Here is an 18,431-nt window from a genome sequence, read left to right on the forward strand (position 1 = left end):
ATGTACTCCCAAAAGAGCCTGACTTTACAAACCCTTATGCAAGCAGTTCTCTAGATATCAATAATGCTACTCATCTCTATATGGGTGTCATTAATTTCTCATTCATGTCCTTAAAACAAAGACATAATTTTCATAATTCAATATTCAGTTCAAAGGATTTATGCTTCAAAAGCCTTTTGAAACAAAGGCAGATATGATGGGGCATACGGTCCCAACACTAGGAAAGAAGCAGGATAACTGGGGCCTATGGTCCCAGTTGGGTTCTCCTGCAGCAGATGTCAGGTATGGAAAGGACTAGGCCTAGAGGCCCTGTGCTGGAGGCCTCAGGGTCCTGCCACACCCATTCCAGGAAAGGAGCAATAGAGCGGCCTAAAGGGACTGTGCAGGAAGCAGCCAATCAGAAAGGCTGCAGGGAGCAGCCTATCAGGGCCCAGGAGGGCCATATAAAAAGGAGCTGCAGAGCCAGAGACAGTCAGATCCTTGTGGGAGTCAGAGGAGTACAGGTTGTGCTCCTGGTTGTCCAAAGAGAACTGCAGCACCATGGACAGCTCAGTTCTGGGAACAGGGGAGTGAGGAAGAGCTTCTGGCTGGCTGCTGGGCTAAACTTAGAAGAGCCCTGAGCTAAGGGTGAGGCACTAGTGAAGGTTGGGGCTGGGCCTGGGGCTGCAGGGAAGTGGCCTGGGGAACTGAAGTTTTGCTGAAGGGACACGGTGCCACTGGGGAGGCGGCCTACAATTGAAGCGCAATAAATCTCCAGAAGGACAACTGAACTGCTTTGAGTTCTTAACATTCCTTTGGATTTTAATATCCCACAAGGAGGTGGACTCCAGAGTGTACTAGCTGGAGAGCTAAAGCCCAGACTCCCTATGGGGTGTTAGCCGACTGCCCAAGATACCATGACAGGGTGAGAAGTGCTCCATTGGGCCATAAGGGCACACTGCAGAGGTGTCCCTCCCTCAGCAGATTTAAAGCAGTCCTACTTCTAAGTGGTGCCACTTGGGAAGTGCAGCACACAGTAGGAGTGGACAACAAAAGTAGCTTTAGGTTACCCTTTAAGCCCCTGAATTCTAAGCCTGGCCTCTAGCGTAAAAGTGGCCCATAAAACTCCAAAACTATTGTGTTATAGTTATTAATTATTTGTATTATGTAGCACGTAGGGGCCCTAGTCAGGGTCCAAAACCCCTTCATGCTAGGAACTGTACAAACACACAAGGAAAACTATGATCCCAGCTTACAATTGAAGTATGAGACAAAAGACAATGGGTAGATGTGAAAAACAAACTGAAGAAAGCACCATGTAAAAGGTGATTAGATCTGCTGGTCTTGCTGAGGAGAAATGCATCCTGGGTATTTTGGGGGGAATTGGATGTGAGGCTTAAAATGATATCAAGAGACAGTTTACATACATACACACCCACAAACGCTTTGATGCTAGAGCAGCCTCTGAACTAAATCACAGCCTGGGTGGTGCAAGACGGGCATGAAAGACAGCAGGACAGATCCCAGGAGGGGGTAAGAAGAATGGGCAGGTGAAACATGGAATTAGTTGAATGTATCAGTGGAGGAACTGGGAGCTCTGGGAAAGACAAGAGGATGGCATACATGGTGTGATGAGGGCATGGGGAGAGGGATGAACAGGGGTATAGGGGGCTCAGGTGTATATATGAGGATCAGGGTCAGGTGAGGCAAGAGGGTGGTGCCAGGGGAACATGAGAAGAGGTTGAGGATCCCAGGAGAGCTATGTAGAGGAGATGGTGTGACTGTACCTGCTGGGAGATAGTGGGAAACATGCAGTGGGTCAAGGAATGAAAGAAGGGGCAGGATACTTGGGGAGAAGAGGGATTGTGGAAAGACAGAAGTCAAGGCATATGGAGATGGCACTAGGAGAAAGGACAGTTTGGAAGGGGATGGAGGGGACCATATAGTGTATATAGTAGAGCATGGGGAGAGGAAGGAGGGTACCGCACAAGATGGTGGAAGTGGAATTGAAAGGTGAGTGGGAAAGACAGTCACTCATCTATGTTAAAAGCTTCGAACACTTAAAATTATTTTCCAACTGGGTAGCCATGACCACATATTCTTAAGATGAGCTTATGCCTGCAGGGGAGGTGCTCTGCTTTGATGGCCTTCATAAGATCTGCCACAGTAAGAGTTCTCTCCTGTGGACCTGAAACAGCTACCTGATGTAAACGTTTGGAACTTGCTCAAAAAAACCAGGAGCATTCCAAAACAAACAAACAAAAACTTGGCTAAAAGAGTTGAGGTTAAAAGGTGTGTTCAGTGGAATGAAGCTAACCCCACCCCGTCCCCCAAAAAATAACAAGATTTCATTAGAAATTCTACCCCTTTTTTAAAAAAGTACTGAAAATTAAGAGATGCAGCCTGTTCCCCATTGCTACATAATCCTTCATTGCACACCATCACCCTACCTGACTTAGATTGCCCACCTAATTTTAACAGTCAGTGCAGTGTTGTGCAGGCTGCCCCAGCAAGAACCCACCACCACCCTGAGATGCGGGTGAGGCCAGACAGGTTGGTTGCCTGTCATGGCAATGACCACAGAAGATGTTAACATCCTACTATGGATAAGATCTCTTGCAATACTAAAGTTAAGATCTTTACAGTCCTTGTGCTCACTTTAAGAGGCCATGGGCTTTTATTAACCATATACGTCTCTGGCTCATTGATGCCTTATGCAAGGCATCACCTCACGAACCAGAATTAAAAATGAAGACAAAAGCTACCTTTCCCATGGGAGCACTTTGTAGGTAAATGTTGATAAAACTTGTCAAGAGTCTCTAAATTGATTTCTTGGGTTCACTGCACATTTTCCCTTTCAATCACAACTTTTTATTCCCTAACTTTGCTGTATAGATTTTGTTACTCTGTCAGCAGCTGATTTATGAGTGCAGAGACCAGCTGTGTCGAGTTTACGTGGGAGGTATTATAGGAGGACTGAAAAGGCCTGGTTAACTTAGAAATATTAGTGCTGTAAAAGTGCTGATTGTATGTTGACAGAGTAGTGATTTACCGGCTCCTTGGTTACCTGGGACAGTCAAACCAGTTTCTTCAGGAGTCACATTCCAGTATAGTTAGCATAAGGCAGAAAAATTATTTCAGGTCATACCTCATTGTACATTGTGGTGAACACCCATTTATCAAATAAATTATACAGCACAATGTCTTATAAAAAAAACAACCAATAGTCAAATTCTCAGTCAGTGCTGAGAATGAGCAATATGCCTGAACCACCATTGTTCCCCTTCCTAAACCTGTTTTGGGGCACACAGGGGGTGGACATATTTGTTCATGTGTTTATTGAGGTTTGTTGTTTTTTTTTGGTTTAATTAAGCCTTACTGTTCATTCTACAGAAACTGAAGCAAAGAAGTGCCCTGAGTTATATGGTGATCAGTCACACAGTCACCACTGAGAGACAAGAAGTTTTTTTTGTCAGTATGAATGCTACATAAAAATCTAAGCAAGGTAGGTTTGTCTAAGCTACAATACAGGGAACTCAGTGACTATAGTTAGTTTAACTGCATGATGCATTAACTTTTATAAAATATTTCCATCAACCATTAGTGGTGGGAGGTGAAGACATGGCTATCTATGTACGTTAGAATCTATGAAGATGCAATATACAGCTGTAACCTACTTTTGTGTTATCTGCTGTAGGCGTTTAATGTTCCCCTTGTCTTTCTCTCTTGGGTCCTTGCTCTATTCTTCAAGTTCATGAAAGTCACAGCCCAAAGGAATGCAGGCAATGTACTCCAACCTTTTTATATTTTGGGGTGGGGAGGGGAGGTGAATGAGTGGATCTCACTGCAGAAAAACATATCTATTTGAAAGCAGGAACAGTAAGTTTTAAACTAGGAAATGGCCCCCCACCATGTAATTCAGTTTTGTAACTCTAAAACAAAATGATGAATAATCTATATTACTTTGTTTTTAATGTATATATTATTGTAGGCAGAGCCTATTGAAGTTGCCTATTACTGTTTGTTTTTTACGGTAGCACCTAGGAGCTGCAGGAATGCATCAGAGTGCCATTTTGCTAGATACTGTACAAACATAACATAGAGTCTTTGCCCCACAAAATATGCAACTGATACAATATGAATATTGCTTCATATTGAATTGTAAATAGGTAGTTTTGCTACTGTTAATTTTTTCCCCTAACCATTTCTTTAAGGCACCACCATGGCTCTGGGGTTTGGAGCAGGGACTTGAAACTTAGCAGAGGAGTGGGGAGGTAGTGCTGGGGTCACAGAGGTAGATTTTGCTGTTTCCATGAAAATTCACCCACATTTGGGCAAGTTATAAACCTCTGAAACTAGCCATTTGCAAACTACCAGAGATTTTTGTTGGCTTGCTGCTAAAAATCCTTGAATGTTCTCTCTGCACCGAATGTGCTCCCAGCTCTGCAGAGCTTGAGCTCCAACAACTTTGCTTTTGGCTCAGGGATAACTGAGTGCTTGTCTGGGAACTAGGATGAGGCCCTGACTTCTAGACCCGTCTATTTATTAGTATTAATTAGAACATAAGAATGGTCATACTGGGTCAGACCAATGGTCCATCTCCTCCACTATCCTGTCTTCCAACAGTGGCCAGTGCTAGATGCTTCAAAGGGAATCAACAGAATAGGGCAACTGTGAGTTATCCATCCCCTGTCGATCAGTTCTGTCAGTCAGAGGTTATGGGATACCTGGAACATGAGGTTGCATCACTGACCATCTTAGCTAATAGCCATTGATCAACCTATCCACCATGAACTTACCTAATTCTTTTTAAATTTTTTTTTTTTTGGGGGGGGGCCTTCACAACAACTCCTGATAAGTTCCAAAGGTTGCCCGTTTTGTGACAAAGTACTTCCGTATATTTGTTTTAAACCGGTTGCCTATTAATTTCTTTGGATGACTCCTAGTTTTTGTGTTTTGCAAAAAGGTAATTAACACTTACTTTCTCCACACCATTCATGGATTTTATGGACCTCTATCATATCCCCACCTCCCCTTTAGTCATGTTTCTTCCAAGCTGAACGGTCCCCATCTTTTTAATCTCTCCTCATATGGAAGCTCTTTCGTACCCTTAATCAATTTTTTTGCCCTTCTCTGTACTTTTTCCAATTCTAATATATCTCTTGTGAGCTGGGATAAACAGGAGTGCATGTAGTATTCAAGGTGTGGGCGTGCCATGGAGTTATATAGTGGCATTATGATATTGTCTGTCTTCTTAACAGCTATCCTTTTCCTAATAGTTCCTAACATTCTATTAGCTTTTTTGACTGCTGCTGGACATCGAGCAGATGTTTTTAGAGAGCTATCCACAATGATTCCAAGATCTCTTTCTTGAGTAGCAACAGCTAATTTATAACCCATCATTTTGTATGTTTAGTTGGGATTACATTTTCCAGTGGGCATTTCTTATCAACATTGACTTTCATCTGCCATTTTGTTGTCCCCAGTCATGCAGCTTTGTGAGATCCCTTTTAACTAATAATTTTGGGCATTTAACAGCTCTTATAATTGAGTGTTTATTATCATATTGCTTCATTAGAAGGCAGATAAGTATCATCCACCACCCCCTTTTGGAAATAGAACACAGGTTTATAAAATAGCTGACTCATGTCTCATCCACAGCCACACTGCCTTTCAGAAAGAATGTGCCAAATCTGTGTGCTTGTCTGTAACCATTAGAATGGTACCACAGGTACCATTGCGGAGAGCGGACCAGACGATACGTCTGGGGGGAGAAAGCAGAAGGAGACTCTGCTGGTTGGAAGGCATGAGATGCGATGTCCTGAGGTTGGGGGTTCCACGACCACCACTCCCAAGAGAAGGAGGCGGGTGGTGGTGGTCGGGGACTCTCTCCTCCGGGGGACTGAGTCATCTATCTGCCGCCCTGACCGGGAAAACCGAGAAGTCTGCTGCTTGCCAGGGGCTAAGATTCGCAATGTGACGGAGAGACTGCCGAGACTCATCAAGCCCTCGGATCGCTACCCCTTCCTGCTTCTCCACGTGGGCACCAATGATACTGCCAAGAATGACCTTGAGCGGATCACTGCGGACTACGTGGCTCTGGGAAGAAGGATAAAGGAGTTTGAGGCGCAAGTGGTGTTCTCGTCCATCCTCCCCGTGGAAGGAAAAGGCCAGGGCAGGGACCGTCGAATCGTGGAAGTCAACGAATGGCTACGCAGGTGGTGTCGGAGAGAAGGCTTTGGATTCTTTGACCATGGGATGGTGTTCCATGAAGGAGGAGTGCTGGGCAGAGACGGGCTCCATCTTACGAAGAGAGGGAAGAGCATCTTTACGAGCAGGCTGGCTAACCTAGTAAGGAGGGCTTTAAACTAGGTTCACCGGGGGAAGGAGACCAAAGCCCTGAGGTAAGTGGGAAAACGGGATACCGGGAGGAAGCACAGGCAGGAACGTCTGTGAGGGGAGGGCTCCTGCCTCATACTGAGAATGAGGGGCGATCAGCAGGTTCTCTCAAGTGCTTATATACGAATGCACAAAGCCTTGGAAACAAGCAGGGAGAACTGGAGGTCCTGGTGATGTCAGGGAATTATGACGTGATTGGAATAACAGAGACTTGGTGGGATAACTCACATGACTGGAGTACTGTCATGGATGGTTATAAACTGTTCAGGAAGGACAGGCAGGGCAGAAAAGGTGGGAGAGTAGCACTGTATGTAAGGGAGCAGTATGACTGCTCAGAGCTCCGGTACGAAACTGCAGAAAAACCTGAGTGTCTCTGGATTAAGTTTAGAAGTGTGAGCAACAAGAGTGATGTAGTGGTGGGAGTCTGCTATAGACCACCGGATCAGGGGGATGAGGTGGATGAGGCTTTCTTCCGGCAACTCGCAGAAGCTACTAGATCGCACGCCCTGGTTCTCATGGGTGACTTTAATTTTCCTGATATTTGCTGGGAGAGCAATACAGCGGTGCATAGACAATCCAGGAAGTTTTTGGAAAGCGTAGGGGACAATTTCCTGGTGCAAGTGCTAGACGAGCCAACTGGGGGGGGGAGCTTTTCTTGACCTCCTGCTCACAAACAGGGAAGAATTAGTGGGGGAAGCAAAAGTGGATGGGAATCTGGGAGGCAGTGACCATGAGATGGTCAAGTTCAGGATCCTGACACAGGGAAGAAAGGTAAGCAGCAGGATACGGACCCTGGACTTCAGGAAAGCAGACTTTGACTCCCTCAGGGAGCAGATGGGTAAGATCCCCTGGGGGACTAACATGAAGGGGAAAGGAGTCCAGGAGAGCTGGCTGTATTTCAAGGAATCCCTGTTGAGGTTACAGGGACAAACCATCCCGATGAGTCGAAAGAATAGTAAATATGGCAGGCGACCAGCTTGGCTTAATGGTGAAATCCTAGCGGATCTTAAACATAAAAAAGAAGCTTACAAGAAGTGGAAGGTTGGACATATGACCAGGGAAGAGTATAAAAATATTGCTCGGGCATGTAGGAATGAAATCAGGAGGGCCAAATCGCACCTGGAGCTGCAGCTAGCAAGAGATGTCAAGAGTAACAAGAAGGGTTTCTTCAGGTATGTTGGCAACAAGAAGAAAGCCAAGGAAAGTGTGGGCCCCTTACTGAATGAGGGAGGCAACCTAGTGACAGAGGATGTGGAAAAAGCTAATGTGCTCAATGCTTTTTTTGCCTCTGTCTTCACTAACAAGGACAGCTCCCAGACTGCTGCGCTGGGCATCGCAACATGGGGAGTAGATGGCCAGCCCTCTGTGGAGAAAGAGGTGGTTAGGGACTATTTAGAAAAGCTGGACGTGCACAAGTCCATGGGGCCAGACGAGTTGCATCCGAGAGTGCTAAAGGAATTGGCGGATGTGATTGCAGAGCCATTGGCCATTATCTTTGAAAACTCGTGGCGAACGGGGGAAGTCCCAGATGACTGGAAAAAGGCTAATGTAGTGCCAATCTTTAAAAAAGGGAAGAAGGAGGATCCTGGGAACTACAGGCCGGTCAGCCTCACCTCAGTCCCCGGAAAAATCATGGAGCAGGTCCTCAAGGAATCAATCCTGAAGCACTTACACGAGAGGAAAGTGATCAGGAACAGTCAGCATGGATTCACCAAGGGAAGGTCATGCCTGACTAATCTAATCGCCTTCTATGATGAGAGTACTGATTCTGTGGATGAAGGGAAAGCAGTGGATGGATTGTTTCTTGACTTTAGCAAAGCTTTTGACACTGTCTCCCACAGTATTCTTGCCAGCAAGTTAAAGAAGTATGGGCTGGATGAATGGACTGTAAGGTGGATAGAAAGTTGGCTAGATTGTCGGGCTCAACGGGTAGTGATCAATGGCTCCATGTCTAGTTGGCAGCCGGTGTCAAGTTGAGTGCCCCAGGGGTCGGTCCTGGGGCCGGTTTTGTTCAATATCTTCATAAATGATCTGGAGGATGGTGTGGATTGCACTCTTAGCAAATTTGCGGATGATACTAAACTGGGAGGAGTGGTAGATACGTTGGAGGGCAGAGATAGGATACAGAGGGACCTAGACAAATTGGAGGATGGGGCCAAAAGAAACCTGATGAGGTTCAATAAGGATAAGTGCAGGGTCCTGCACTTAGGACGGAAGAACCCAATGCACAGCTACAGACTAGGGACCGAATGGCTAGGCAGCAGTTCTGCGGAAAAGGACCTAGGGGTGACAGTGGACGAGAAGCTGGATATGAGTCAGCAGTGTGCCCTTGTTGCCAAGAAGGCCAATGGCATTTTGGGATGTATAAGTAGGGGCATAGCAAGCAGATCGAGGGACGTGATCGTTCCCCTCTATTCGACATTGGTGAGGCCTCATCTGGAGTACTGTGTCCAGTTTTGGGCCCCACACTACAAGAAGGATGTGGATAAATTGGAGAGAGTCCAGCGAAGGGCAACAAAAATGATTAGGGGTCTGGAACACATGACTTATGAGGAGAGGCTGAGGGAACTGGGATTGTTTAGTCTGCAGAAGAGGAGAATGAGGGGGGATTTGACAGCTGCTTTCAACTACCTGAGAGGTGGTTCCAAAGAGGATGGTTCCAGACTATTCTCAGTGGTAGAAGATGACAGGACAAGGAGTAATGGTCTCAAGTTGCAGTGGGGGAGGTTTAGGTTGGATATTAGGAAAAACTTTTTCACTAGGAGGGTGGTGAAACACTGGAATGCGTTACCTAGGGAGGTGGTAGAATCTCCTTCCTTAGAAGTTTTTAAGGTCAGGCTTGACAAAGCCCTGGCTGGGATGATTTAATTGGGGATTGGTCCTGCTTTGAGCAGGGGGTTGGACTAGATGACCTCCTGAGGTCCCTTCCAACCCTGATATTCTATGATTCTATGACTCCACTCCCCTTCAGAAGAAGGACTAGAACCCAACAATTCTGACTTTCGTCATTCATTGCTGTCTTGCAAACATTTGTGTAAGTCATTGGCAAAGTATGTCATGGCCCTGTGATGCTTCCTGGGAATACTGAGGATTGTGATGCACTTTGCTACCACCTTCCGTTAGCATGAGGGAGCCTTATCTGTGCTTGACTGTGGGTCAGCTCCCCAGCTTCACCAGCCACAGGCAACACAAGCACTCCCTTCTCGGCTCACAAAGGCTCCATCGGTGCTCTCTCTCTCTGCAGGTTAGTGATAGACACACTCTAAAACCTGCAAGCATCTCCCTGGAGTGTCCAGCCTGTGGTCCACTGTGCGTTTCCAGTATTCACAGATTTGCTGCTCCCAAAGTAACCGTACACCGCAGCTTACCAGTTCCACCTCTGATCACCATTCTGCCCAGCACACAGAACTTAGATACATTTATAGTAAAAAGTACAGGTTTATTTAACAAAGTGTAGAGATTCAAATGATGGCAGGTTGAAGCATGGAAAATAATGGTTACATATAAAATCATAACATGCCTTCTAGAATCTAGACATATTTAACTAGATACTTTCTGTCTTATAGAGCAAAGCCCACCCCAAAGTCCTTCCAGCATTTTTCAGCCAGGCCTGGCTGTGATCCTTTTTACACGAGTGTGACAGAGTGTCAGGCAAGAAAGGCTAAGTCAGCACTCTGTTCACAGCAGCTCCAATCAAGCAAGGCAGAATGGAGCTGACTAAGCAGAGCTGTGCCTAATTTGTGGGTGGGGCAGGGCAGTAAGGCTAATTAAGCCATTAGGCAGAGCCCACAAATAGGCACAGGAGGGAAGTGGAAAGAGGGGGAAGCAGGCAGTAATGGGAGAGCGATTGATTTCCCCTGCTTGTTACAGGAGCTGTATATGTTCTGAAAGTGGTGGGAGTCTATTTGTAAATAAACTGCACAAGATGTTGGACCAGCACAAGAGTCTTTGCATAGTTTGTAGACCGAGACAGAAGCAGGACCAAGGAGGCCCTATTATAATGAGACAAAACATACTGCTAGTTGGTCTCCTAGGTAAAGGATCCTGGATGTCTCCTGGCAGCCCCAGTTACATTAAAACAATCCTTTGATCTTTATTCATAAAGAGGACCCTCTCCTGCTGTTTGTTCTCTCCTGTAGATGTTGTGATCTCTTGTCGATTTTTGCAGTCTTGATTAGCTGGTGACTTACAATGCCAGTCAATTTGCATACTAAGACACACAATGAATGGACAGGGATGTGTCTATTATCCCCTGCCTGAAAGGAACCTATCTGAAGCATGTCACCTTAAGTTCAAGGTTTTAAGAACTGTGACAGGGTCAGGCCAGATGGCTACAGGAGAGTGATAGAAGGCAGATATATTAGCCCCAGGTTAAGTAGGTCCCTTTTCCCTAGGTAAGGTAAGAGGGAAGGTTCCAGAACAATCAGGAACCTTCTGGAGACAATTAAGACAGACAGGCTGATTAGAACACCTGCAGCCAATCAAGAAGCTGCTAGAATCAATTAAGGCAGGCTAATCAGGGCACCTGGGTTTAAAAAGGAGCTCTCTTCAGTTTGTGGTGCACGTGTGAGGAGCTGGGAGCAAGAGGCACCAGGAGCTGAGAGTGAGAACGCGTATGTGACGATGTGACGCAGAAGGGAGGGGGGAGTGTTGACCTGGGAATGTGCCCTGGGGATGGGAGACCTGAGAGCCTGTCACCTGAGCCAGGAGGGGGAGGGGGAGGTGACACCTCTGCCCAGGAATGTGGACGGAGGCTGCAGCAGGGAACCTGCTGGGTGGGTTTAGTTTCAGTTCGGGGCTGGGTGGAGGAACACAGGGAACCCCAGGGCTGGGGTCTAAGCTCCCTGCTCCCCCAGAAGCACTTGACTGAGGGGTCCTGGGTGTCCCCACAAGCTCTGTTTTGGACTGTGTTCCTGTTGTCCAATAAACCTTCTGTTTTACTGGCTGGCTGAGAGTCTCAGTGAATCCCTGGAAGAGGGGTGCAGGGCCTGGACTCCCCCACACTCCGTGACAACTGGTGGCAGCGGTGGGATGTACTGCACCCCGTGAACGGCGCTTCCTGCAGTAAGTGACTGGGGAACAGTAAAATGAAGGGGGATTGACGGGGACCAGGCGTGCTGAAGATTCAGACAGAGGCGGTTTCAGGGGGCGGTTAACCCCTGGGAGTGTGTGACCAGAGAGAAGGACTTCTGCAGTAACAGGGTCCCCCCGGGGGATTGCAGCGAGCGGTCCCAGGGGCGGAGGAGTCTGCAGCTCGACCCTGGCAAAGAGGTGGTGACCTCAAGAAGGACTGGCACACTAGGGGCTTTTCCTAGAAACCGTAGAAAGCTGCCTGGCCTGCGAGTGGCCAGCAGGGAGATGTACGCTAAACGCCTTAAGAGTGACCTGGTGGAGCTGTGCAGGCAGAGGGGGCTGCGCATTGGGAGGTCCATCAAGGAACAGCTGATTGCCCAGTTGGAGGAGAGGGATCGCTTGGACGACCCGATCCCTGTCCCTGAGGGAAGCCGCCCGGTGGACGCAGCGTGGGCCCTGGGGCCTGACCGGGCTGGGAGGGGTCAGACTGCTGCCGAGGACATCCTGAGACCCTTCCTACCTAGGCCTGGGGGAGGGGTTGGGGGAAGCCCAGTGGATACCGAGGGCACCCTGACCCCAGCAGCCAGCAGGGGATCCTCCCGGCAGAGCTCCCCATCCCTGGAGCGGATGCGGCTGGAATGGGAGAGGGAGATGAAAATGAGGGAGCTGGAGGATCATGAAAAACAACGTCAACATGAGGAGAAACAACGTCAACATGAGCAGGAGGAGAAGGAGAAACAACGTCAACATGAGCAGGAGGAGAAGGAGAGGGAACGTCAGGAGAAGGAGAAACAAAGACAGCATGAACTGGAGCTGGCCAGGCTGAGGAGCAGTGGGGCCCCGGCTGCAGTGAGTGCGGGGGGACCCAAGACTGCAAGGAGCTTTGATAAGTGCTTCCTGGCCCAGCGGAAGGAGGGGGAGGACATAGATAGCTTCCTGACGGCCTTTGAGAATGCCTGCGAGATGCACAGGGTTGACCCTGCCGACAGGCTCCAGTTCCTCACCCCCTTACTTGACCCCAAAGCCGTGGAGGTGTACAGCCGAATGACAGGGGCGGAGGCAGGGGACTATGAACTGTTCAAACAGGCCCTGCTCCGTGAGTTTGGGCTGACCCCCGAGATGTACTGGAGAAGGTTCCGGAGTCAGCGTAAAACGCCTGAGGTCACCTACCTACAACTGGTCAACCGGATGCAGGGATATGCCCGCAAGTGGACAGCTGGGGCTCAAGCTAAAGAGGACCTGCTTGACCTAATCGTACTGGAGCAACTGTATGAACAGTGCCCTTCCGACCTGAGGCTGTGGTTGGTGGACAAAAAGCTCGAGAACCCCCAGCACTCAGGGCAGCTGGCCGACGAGTTTGTGAACAGTCGGTCAGGGGGTAGCCGGGAGGAGTCCCAAAAGAACAGGCCCCCCCGATGCAGAGAGAGAGTCACCATGGGGCCTCCCAGCGGGGAAATAGGGAGAACCCCCTCCAAAGGGGAAAGCCTGGCGTTGGGCCCCTCCGACCCGCTCGAGGGGACCAACGTGACCTGAGCTGCTATCACTGTGGCCAGAGAGGCCACGTACGGACCCAGTGCCCCGGGCTCAGGGACAAACTGAGCAGACCCAACCTACCCAGGGTTAACTGGGTAGGGACTCAGCTGGACGAGGGGCAGACGACCCAGGAAAGGGGGGCTACCAGTTTACCACCTGTGCAGGAGGGAAGAGTACCCCCGGCCAGCTCCGCCAGAGGGCTGGAGGCTCTGGACTCAGGGTGCTCGGTTTACAGGGTGGGCGCGGGGCTGTCCCTCCGGAGAGAGTGCCTTGTTCCCCGGAGGTGGATGGGAGGAAGGTCAATGGATACTGGGATACGGGTGCGGAGGTGACGCTGGCCCGGCCCGAGGTGGTGGCCCCAGATCGGGTGGTGCCCAACACCTATCTGACCCTGACAGGGGTGGGCGGGACCCCATTTAAGGTGCCCTTGGCAAGGGTACACCTGAAATGGGGGGCCAAGGAGGGCCCCAAGGACGTGGGGGTACACCACCATTTGCCCACTGAAGTTTTGATGGGGGGAGACCTAGAGGACTGGCCAAGCAACCCCCAGACCGCCCTGGTTGTGACCCGTAGCCAGAGCCGGTGAGGGGCACTGCGCCATGACCTTGGGGAGGGTACCACACCGGAGGCGCAGGACCCTACCCTGGTGGGGAGGGAGCGCCGAGGGGCACGGCTCAGAGAGGCGGAGGCCTCAGACCTGCCCACTGAGGGGGAACCGGGCCCCATCCCTTCCCCAGCCGCTGAGTTCCAGGCCGAGTTGAGGAAAGATCCCTCCTTGCGGAAGCTCAGGGACCTGGCCGACCTCAGTGTGGTACGGACCATGAGGAGAGGCTGCCAGGAGAGGTTCCTGTGGGAGAAGGGGTTCCTGTACCGAGAATGGGCTCCCACAAGGGAAGTAGAGTCCTGTGGGATCAGGAGGCAGCTGGTGGTCCCCCAGAGGTATCGCCGCAAGCTACTGTACCTGGCCCATGACATCCCCCTCGCAGGGCACCAGGGAATCCGGCGCACCCGGCAGAGGTTGCTACAGAACTTTTACTGGCCTGGGGTCTTTACCACGGTCCGGCAGTATTGCCGATCCTGTGACCCCTGTCAGAGGGTGGGGAAGGCCCGGGACAAGGGGAAAGCGCCTTTGAGACCTTTGCCCATCATAGAGGAGCCTTTCCAGAAGGTGGCCATGGACATCGTGGGGCCTCTCAGCAAGACGACCCCGTCGGGGAAGAAATACATTCTGGTGGTGGTAGATTTTGCCACCTGCTACCCCGAGGCAGTGCCCTTAGCTTCCATTGAAGCAGACACCATGGCAGATGCGCTCCTGACCATTTTCAGCCGAGTGGGGTTCCCCAAGGAAGTCTTGACAGACCAAGGCTCCAACTTCATGTCGGCCCTGCTCCGGTGCTTGTGGGAGAAATGTGGGGTCCGGCATGACTGGGCCTCAGCGTATCACCCCCAGTTCAATGGGCTGGTGGAGAGGTTCAATGGGACGCTAAAGATGATGCTGAAAACCTTTATGAACCAGCACCCGCAGGATTGGGACAAGTACTTACCTCACCTGCTGTTCGCGTACAGGGAGGTGCCCCAGGAGTCTACCGGATTTTCGCCTTTCGAACTGTTACATGGAAGGAGGGTGAGGGGCCCCCTGGACCTGATGAGAGACGAGTGGGAGGGGAAGGCCACTCCCGATGGAGAGTCAGTGGTGGAGTATGTCCTGATCTTCCGAGAGAGACTGGCTGAACTCATGGGCCTGGCCAGGGAGAATCTGGCCAGAGCCCAGAGGAAGCAGAAGGTCTGGTATGACCGCACGGCGCGGGCCCGTGCCTACGCCACCGGGGATCAGGTGATGGTTCTCATCCCCGTGAGAAAGAACAAACTACAGGCCGCCTGGGAGGGCCCTTTCAAGGTCGTCAAGCAGCTCAATGAGATAAACTATGTGGTGGAGCTGTCAAACCGGGCGCACCACCGCCGGGTGTACCATGTGAATGTGATGAAGCCATATTATGCCAGGGGGAATGTGGTGTTGGCCGTGTGTGCACAGTGGGAGGAGCAGGGAGATGACCCTTTAGTAGATCTATTCCCTGGGACCAGAGCTGGTTCCCCCCGGAAACAATTCCCCTCTCGGATCAGCTAACCCCTGCCCAGCTTGCTGAGATCAGGGGGGTGCTGCATCCATACCGCCAGCTGTTTTCCAACCAGCCTGGACGCACTAATCTGACTGTCCACCGGGTGCAGACAGGGTCGCACCCGCCGATAAGATGCTCCCCCTTCCTAGTCACAGGGAAAACTGCTCAGGACCTGGAAAGAGAGGTCCGGGACATGCTGGCTTTGGGGGTGATCCAGCTATCGGCCAGCCCTTGGGCCTGGCCGGTGGTGCTGGTCCCCAAAAAGGACGGGTCGGTCCGGTTCTGTGTGGACTATCGGAAGCTCAATGCCATCACTGTATCTGATGCCTACCCCATGCCCAGGCCGGACGAGCTCCTAGACAAGCTGGGAGGAGCTCGGTACCTTACCACCATGGACCTTACAAAGGGCTACTGGCAAGTGCCACTGGATGCAGATGCCCGACTGAAATCGGCCTTTATCACCTCTCTGGGGCTCTATGAGTTCCTGACCCTGCCTTTCGGCCTCAAGGGAGCGCCGGCCACCTTCCAGCGCCTAGTGGACCAGCTACTGAGGGGGATGGAGAGTTTTGCCGTGGCATATATTGATGACATCTGTGTCTTTAGCCAGACCTGGGAGGACCACGTGTCCCAGGTTAGACAAGTGCTGGACCGACTCCAGGGGGCTGGGCTGACTGTAAAAGCGGAGTAGTGCTAGGTGGGGATGGCTGAAGTATCTTACCTGGGCCATCGGGTGGGGAGCGGCCGCCTAAAGCCGGAACCAGCCAAGGTGGAGGTGATCAGAGACTGGCCCGCTCCCCACACCAAAAAGCAGGTCCAAGCCTTTATTGGGATGGCAGGATACTACCGAAGATTTGTGCCCCACTTTAGCGCCATAGCCACCCCCATCACTGAGCTATGCAAGAAGGGGAAGCCAGACAAGGTGGTCTGGACCAAGCAGTGCCAGGAGGCTTTCCGGGCGCTGAAGGAGGCTCTGGTCAGTGGCCCAGTTCTGGCAAACCCAGACTTTGACAAGCCCTTTGTGGTGTTCACCGATGCCTCAGACACGGGACTGGGGGCGGTGTTAATGCAGGAGGATGAAAAGGGGGAGAGACACCCCATCGTGTACCTGAGCAAGAAGTTGCTACCCCGGGAGCAACACTACGCGGCCATCGAGAAGGAGTGCCTGGCCATGGTGTGGGCCCTCAAGAAACTAGAGCCCTATCTCTTCGGGCGACACTTCACTGTGTACACCGACCACTCTCCCCTGACCTGGCTGCACCAGATGAAAGGAGCCAACGCCAAGCTCCTGAGATGGAGCCTGCTCCTGCAGGATTACAACATGGACGTGGTCCACGTGAAGGGAAGTGCCAACCTGATAGCGGATGCGCTGTCCCAGAGATGGGGCCCCGAACTTCCCCAGGTCACTGGTCACAGTGACCCCGCTCAGTTCAGTCTCGAAGGGGGGAGAGGTGTGATGATGTGATGCAGCAGGGAGGGGGGAGTGTTGACCTGGGAATGTGCCCTGGGGATGGGAGACCTGAGAGCCTGTCACCTGAGCCAGGAGGGGGAGGGGGAGGGGGAGGGGGAGGTGACACCTCTGCCCAGGAATGTGGACGGAGGCTGCAGCAGGGAACCTGCTGGGTGGGTTTAGTTTCAGTTCGGGGCTGGGTGGAGGAACACAGGGAACCCCAGGGCTGGGGTCTAAGCTCCCTGCTCCCCCAGAAGCACTTGACTGAGGGGTCCTGGGTGTCCCCACAAGCTCTGTTTTGGACTGTGTTCCTGTTGTCCAATAAACCTTCTGTTTTACTGGCTGGCTGAGAGTCTCAGTGAATCCCTGGAAGAGGGGTGCAGGGCCTGGATTCCCCCACACTCCGTGACAGCGTACCTTTGGAGGACTGAGGAGTACAAGCATTATCAAACACCAGGAGGAAGGTCCTATGGTGAGAATAAAGAAGGTGTTGGGAGGAAGCCATGGGGAAGTAGCCCCGGGAGTTGTAGCTGTCACACAGCTGTTCCAGGAGGCACTCTAGACAGCTGCATTCCACAGGGCCCTGGGCTGGAACCCAGAGTAGAGGGCGGGCCCAGGTTCCCCCCAAACCTCCCAACTCCTGGTCAGACACAGGAGGAATTGACCTGGACTGTGGGTTCATGAAAACGGCCAAACTGAGGGCTGCTGTGAAGCTCTGAGGCGAGCAAATCCGCCAATAAGCACAAGACCCACCAAGGTAGAGGAGGAACTTTGTCACAGAACATAATTTCCAGTATAGATACATAATGTAAATATCCATACCTATGTTTCACCATGATAATGATGACTGGTAGGCTGCTGGCTTTCCCTAGAGATCTTACATGCCATTCTTTAGTAAATTATTGTGTGCAGTGATGAGCTGCCAAAATCTTAACCGGTTCCCTATAAAAAGTTCTGATTTAAGGGATGTGCCCCAGTATGTATTTTTTGTACCAACAGGGTTACCATACGTCTGTATTTTCCTGTATTTTAAATTTTAAAAATTCCTCCCGGACGGTGATTTAAGAACCAAAAAGCCTGACCTGTCTGGGAAAATACGGGTGTATGTTAACCCTGCCTAAAGTTATTTTTTAAAAAGATGAGCCTGAACTAGAGATGAGCTCCGTTTCCCTGGGGGTGTGCTAGGGTGACCAGATGTCCCGATTTTATCGGGACAGTCCCGATTTTGGGGTTTTTTTCTTATATAGGCTCCTATTACCCCCCAACCCCGTCCTGATTTTTCACACTTGCTGTCTGGTCACCCTAGGGTGTGCACATGTGTGGGTCCCAGCTGCTCCCTGCCCCCCTCATTGAAGCAGGTGTGCAGGGTTACTGCCCTGGGAACTGCAGGGCACCAGTGGACGTGGGGCCAGCTGCAGATAGGGTGTGGGGCACGGCTAGCTGGAGGCAGGGGGTGCAGGGCTGGCTGTGGGCAGGGCAGGGGGTGCGGAGCTGGCTGGAGACAGGAGGGTGCGGGGTTGGCTGGAGGCAAGGGGGTGTGGGGCTGGCTGGAGACAGGGCAGGAGCTGACTGGAGGTAGGGGCTGGCTGCAGGCAGGGCAGGGGGGTGCAGGGCTGGCTGGAGACAGGGGCTGGCTGGAGACGGGGCTGGCTATGGGCAGGGCAGGGGAGGGGGCAGGGGCTGGCTGCGGGCAGGAGCTGGCTGCAGGCAGGGCAGGGGGTGCGTGCGGCAGGGGCTGGTTGCAGGCAGGGGGTGCAGAGGTGGCTGGAGATGGGCTGGCTGCGGGCAGGGTGTGCAGAGGTGGCTGGAGACGGGCTGGTTGCAAGCAGGGGATGCAGGGGGTGCGGCAGGGGCTGGCTGCAGGCAGGACAGGGGGTGCGGCA

At 51.4% G+C, this 18,431-nt stretch overlaps 1 long non-coding RNA gene across 1 annotated transcript in view; it reads left to right on the forward strand.

The window, feature by feature from the left end:
• Nucleotides 1-18,431, forward strand: part of LOC141991599 (uncharacterized) — a 70,006-nt gene that overhangs the window by 48,623 nt on the left and 2,952 nt on the right. The window contains exon 2 of the long non-coding RNA XR_012640397.1: nucleotides 3,373-3,484. This is a non-coding gene — a long non-coding RNA (uncharacterized LOC141991599). The remainder of the gene's footprint in view (nucleotides 1-3,372; nucleotides 3,485-18,431) is intronic.

Source organism: Natator depressus, chromosome 7 (genome assembly GCF_965152275.1).
Source record: "Natator depressus isolate rNatDep1 chromosome 7, rNatDep2.hap1, whole genome shotgun sequence".
Classification (NCBI taxonomy): domain Eukaryota; kingdom Metazoa; phylum Chordata; order Testudines; family Cheloniidae; genus Natator; species Natator depressus.